Source organism: Crocuta crocuta, unplaced genomic scaffold, assembly GCF_008692635.1.
Source record: "Crocuta crocuta isolate KB4526 unplaced genomic scaffold, BGI_CrCroc_1.0 scaffold385, whole genome shotgun sequence".
In the NCBI taxonomy this organism is placed as follows: Eukaryota; Metazoa; Chordata; class Mammalia; order Carnivora; family Hyaenidae; genus Crocuta; species Crocuta crocuta.
Genome location: NW_027533270.1, coordinates 138,262 through 144,391, shown reverse-complemented (window position 1 = coordinate 144,391; position 6,130 = coordinate 138,262).

Genomic DNA, 6,130 nt, shown 5'->3' with positions numbered 1-6,130 from the left:
TTGTGCTTTCTCTCTCTCTCTCTTGAAAATAAATAAACATTAAAAAAAATAAATGCAAAAAAATTTAAAAAGCCACTATGGGATAAAGAAGGAACAGGAGTCTATCAGGTTCATAATCCATTAGCCATTTCTCTAGTAGGCTAAGGAGGGTCTGAGAACCACACCATCAGACTGGATAAGTGGCCGAGATGGAAGCAAGCAGCTTTGGCCAGGTCTGACAGAGAGTCATGGTTGAGGAAAAAAAAATTAGTGATTTCACAATCTTCTATTCAATACGAAGGGTGGGGTGGTCAGGGCCTCTAACAACTAGTTCCCATATGAATATGTATTTTCCATTTACTTCCATTTCAATAATGTATTCATATACAATTCTCATATAAGCAGGTACAGGAAAGATCACAAACTGGGGAGTGGTAGAATTAGTATTTTTAAAAATATTTTAATGTTTATTTATTTATTTTGAGAGAGAGAGAGCGAGAGAGAGAGAGAGAGAGAGCATGAGCTGAGGAAGGGGAGAGAGAGAAGAAGAGGAAGAACCCCAAGCAGGCTACGTGCTGCCAGCACAGAGCCCGACGCGGGGCGCGATCCCATGAACCGTGAGATCATGACCTGAGCCGAAATCAAGAGTCAGACGCTTGACCTACTGAGCCACCCAGGCGCCCCAGAACTAGTATTTCAACAGAAGACTTTCCAAATTTAAAATCTCCTGCTGTACTCAAAATAGCACCCCGGCCATCTAGGGCCAGTTCAAGTTTTTAGTTATCTTTTAATCCGCACAGAATGAGATTTACTTTTTGGTGTATGAGTTTTGATGGCTCTACAGCTCCCCTCACACCCCCAAAGGTGCCTCTTTGGAGAGGAACTTTTCTCCCATGCTAATCATGGCCAGAAGAATGAGAGAAAGAAATAGAAAAAGTAAGAAAGGAGGGAGGGAAGGAAGGAAGATTCTACTCCATTCCCCAGGTCTCACATGAACCTTTTTCTTGGTCCTCTGGCCAGAAAGACATTTCCCTAGGACTTTTTTCTCTGTGGATTTTTATGCTTGGGTCAAAGCCAGAAGATACAAGAGGAAAACAGCAAACTACCAAAAAACAAAACAAAACAAAAAAATAAAAACAGAAAACACACCACGGTTTGCCCTTCACATGTTGATTTCCCTCTCCAGACAGCCTGTGATTCATACTTTCCAAAGCCCTCAAGGAACTAGCTGCTTTTTGTATTCATTCTATATTTTTTTAGTAGTAATCAGTGGGGGAGAGAGGCTGTGACGGGCTTACTCCATGTTGACCGGTATGAGAAGTTCAGTTTGAATTGAAGAAGGGAGCATGGACTCTTTGGTGGAATAGTTCATCTCCAAGGGGCAAAATAAGTTCTACTACCACTTTGCCTAGAATAGCACGAAGAGATACTGTGTTCACGACACTTAAGATAATATGGATATGAGCCTGGGCAGGTTATTCTTTATCCTGCAGCTGAAATTTAACAAAGATTATAAAGCTAAGATTGGTTTTGACACGTCTGGCCAGTAATGAATGAAAGATAGCTTGGAGCTGTCACTTCTTCTGAAGTAGGAAGTTCCATGAATGAAAAATCAGGTTTCTAGCCTAAGCATGGGAAGTAGGGCATCCTCAGGATGCCTGAGTCCCTAGCTGTTCTATCCTGGACTCAAAAGTTTTGGTCTACTCAATTATTTCTGCATATTAATTTGTTATCTGTATAACCATGCCTTTTAAAAAGTTACAAAGACTATCATATTAAAGAGAAAACTGAACTTCGGAGGCTATGACTGCCCTCTAGTGGGGGCCACCCAAACTGCAGAACACAATTACTGGAGTCTTCAGGAAGCTCTGAGGAAGAACCTGGCAAAATCAACCACATAGTTGATTTGTGTTTGTCCTAATAACGCAGAAGTTGCTGGACATTTTATTTACTATGGTCTATTCTTTATGCTGCAAATATAATACTGACTTTCCTCAGAGTTACTAATTCCTCAGAGTTAATAATAGCAAGCTCATGTATAATAGAGGTCTAGAGGCACCTGGGTGGCTGTCAGTTGAGTGTCCGACTTCAACCCAGGTCATGATCTCATGGTTCATGAGTTCAAGCCCCATATAGGGCTTGCTGATGTCAGCGCAGAGCCCGCTTCAGATCCTCTGCCCCCTCCCGTCCCTCCCCCGCTCATGTTCTCATGCACGCGCTCTCTCAAAAATAAAGACAAACATTTATAAAATAGTTTAAAAAAGGAAATAGGGGTCTAAAGAATTGAGGAAGTATTCTGAAAGCTTCTCCAAACGTTGGAGCGCTAGTTAGTGTCTTTACTTCCAAAAGCATCAAGATAGATTACCTTACTTTGTATTTATGTTGAATTTAATAGTTTGCTATATTTTGTTATTTAAATGAACTCAACAAATACTTATCGAGAGCCTGTAAAAGTCCATAAAGATAAAAGGAATGATGCATCAACTACATATGTAACAAACATAAAGTATTAAGTATTCTAAAGCATAAAGCAACAATTATATACGTCAATGTTCCTAATAACAGAGCTTTGAAAAACATGGAGGAAAAAAACCCCAACAAAATTAAAAAGAGAAATAGACAAATTCACAAAGCTAGAGTTTAAGATGCTTCACCGAGTACTCGGCAGAACAATTGGAAAAATGAAAGACCTGGAGATGTGACTGAAGCCTAATGTCCCCATGTTAAGACCCTTAATCATATCTGCAATGCCCCATGTGACCATGACCCCATCCTCTAGGCCGAAGTATATACGATGGATCAGAAGCCGTTATCTACCACTGTCCCTGGGGTAGGCTCAATAATACCTCTCATGATACGTCCATGCCCTAATCCCCAGATTTTATGTTATGTTATATGTCAAAAGGGCCATTGCAGATATGATTCAGGGCCTTAACATGGGGACATTATGCTGGATTGTCAAGGTGGGCCCAAAATGTGATCACAAGTGTCCTTATGAGAGGNAAAAGGAGGAAGCAGCCACAAGCCAATGAACAAAGGAGGCCACGAGAAGCTGGAAAAAAGCAAGGAAATGGAGCCTCCATAAAGAAACAACTCTGTCAACACCTTGACTTTTGCCAAGGGAACTCGATTTCAGACTTACGATTCCCAGGACTGTATAAGCGAATAAATTTGTTTTCTTTTAAGCTTGTGAGTGCATGGTAATTTGTTACAAGAGCATTGGGCACTGCTATAATCTACGACAGCAAGACATGGGTCTGGGAAAACAAGAATGGAATCAGGAGTAACAAAAGTGAGCCTCACTCCTAATAACTAACTACAGCAGACTCAAGAGACACGTCAACTTACTGCGATGCCTGACTCTTTTTTAAACACCATTAGTGTATTTTGTTTTCTAGCTTTACTGAAACATAACTGACCTATAACACTGTGTAAGTTGAAGATACATAATTTAACGATTTGATATTTTTATATTGTGAAATAATTACTACCGTAAGGTTCATTAACATCTCCATAACCGTGTATAATCACCAGCTCTTTATGGGGTGATGACATTTAAAACCTACTCTTGGAGCAACTTTCAAATACACAGTACAGTATTATTAACTCTAATCACCATGCTGCACATCAGATCCCCAGAAATTATTCACCTTCTAAGCGGAAGTTTGTTCCCTTTGGCAAACATCTCCCCATTTTCCCAACCTCCTGCAACCTCCATGCTCACTCTGTCTCTGGGAGTTAGAGATTTTTAGAGTCCACATATGAGATCGTATTTGTCTTTCTCTGACTTCTCGCACTTAGCGTGATACCCTCAAGCTTCAGCCGTGTTGTCGCAAAAGGCAGAGCAACCTTCCTTTTCATGGCTGAAGAACATTCCACTGTATATATGTGCACGTGTGTGTCACACCTTCAACTAGGCATCCAGATGTGGACAATTATGTGCGTTCAATATCCCGCCTATTGTGAATAGTGGTGAAATGAACATAGGGGTGCAGATACCTCTTTGAGATCTTGATTTAATTTCCTTTGGATATATAAACCCAGATGTAGAATTTCTGGATCATACAGTAGTTCTATTTTTACTTTTTCTAATTTGATGTTTTAATTTATCTTAATTCCAGTATAGTTAACATACAGTATTGTATCAGTTGCAGGTGTATTGTAATTTCTTAAAGAACTTTCATAATGTTGTCCATAGTGCCTGTACCAACTTACATTCCTCCCCCTCCCCCCCTCCCCCGACAGTGGACAGTGGGTTCCCTTTGCTTCACACCCTCGCCAGCACTTATTATCTCTTGTCATTGTGATAATAGCTATTATAATAGGTGTGAGATATCTCCTTGTGTTTTAACATGCATTTCCCTGGGGCGCCAGGGTGGCTCAATTGGTTGAGCATCCAACTTCAGCTCAGGTTATGACCCCACGGCTCATGGGTTCGAGCCCTGCATTGGGCTCTGTGCTGACAGCTTAGAGCCTGGAGCCTGCTTCCGGTTCTGTGTCTCCCTTTCTCTGCCCCTTCCCTCCTTGGGCTCTTTCTCTCTCAAAAATAAACATTAAAAAATTTAATATGCCTTTCCCTGATGACTAAGGAGGTTGAGCATCTTTTCAGGTACTTATTTGCCATTTGTATGTCTTCTTCGGAAAAAAGTCGGCTCGGTTTGTCTGTCCATTTTTCAATTAGATCTTTCTTCTTTTGCTATTCAGTTGAATGAGTTCCTTACACATCTTGGATACTAGCCTCTTATCAGATATATGGTGTGCACATACTTGCTACCATTCAGCAGGTTGCCTTTTCTTTTTGCTGATTGTTTCCTTTGCTGTGCGGGAGGGTTTTGATTGGTGCTGGCCCAAGTACTGACTTCTGTTCTGGTTGCTTGTGTTTGGGTTGTGATACCAAACAGAAAAAATCCTTGCTCAGAGCAGCGTGAAGCAGTTTTCTCTGTGTTCTTGTCCAGAAGCTTTATGGTCCCAAGTCTTATGTTTAAGTCTCTTCTAATCCTTTGTAACTTCAGTGTGTGAGTGGTGTAAGGCAGGGCAGCAATGTCATTCTTACTACAAATAAATCATTTTCTTACTGCATTCTTACTGTGATTATCTGGTATTCCCAACAGCATTTATCCAAGAGGCTATCCTTTCTCCAGTGAGTATTCTCGGCTCCCTTGTCAAATACTGTCGCTGTAGATGTGTGGACTGAATTCTGGGTCCTCAAGTATCTCCCACTTGTCTATGTATCTATATATATGAGAGGGACATGCGGTTTTGATTGCTATAGTTTTGTGATATAGTGTGAAATCAGTAAGCGTGATGCCTTGAGCGTTGTTCTCTCTCAGCATTACTTTGGCAGTTTGAGGTCTTTCGTGGTTGCATATAAATTTAAGGATCTTTATTTTCTATTTCTGTGAAAAGTGCCAATTTTCCAAGGGAATTTTCATGGGGTTTGCAATGGGTAGTGGGGACATTTTCACAATATTCATTTTCTGATTCTTGAACATGGGATAGCTTTCCATTTATTTTCTTCAAATTTTTTTCCATCAAAGTCTTACCATTTCCAGAGATCACTCATATCCTTGGTTAAATTTATTCCTAAGTATGTTATTGTCTTTGATGCTATTGTGAGTGGGGTTGCTTTCTTTCTTTTTCAGATATTTCATTGTTAGTGCAGAACAATACCACAGATTTCTGTATGTTGATTTTAAATCCTGCAACTCCACTGAATTTGTTGATTAGTGCTAACAGTTCTCTGGCTGAGTCTGATAAAAGCATCATATCATGTATAGAGACCATTTTATTTCTTCCTTCCCAATTTAGATACCTTTCATTTCTTTCCTTTCCTGATTGCTCTGCCTAGAACTCTGCCAGTTCTATGTGGAACAGCAATGGTGAGAGTGGGCTCCTTCGTCAGGAATAAATCCCACTTAATCCCGGTGTATGATCTTTTAATGTACTGTAGAATTCAGTTTGCTAGAATTTTGTTAAAAATTTTTGCATGTATATTCATCAGCAATATTGGTCTATAGTTTTCTTTTATTGTAGTGTCCTTGGGTGGCTTCGGTATCAGGGTAATTCTGTCCTTGTGAAATAAAATTCCCTTCTCTTCCATATTTTGGAAGAGGATGAGAAGGATTGGTGTTAATTCTTTTTAAATGTTTCG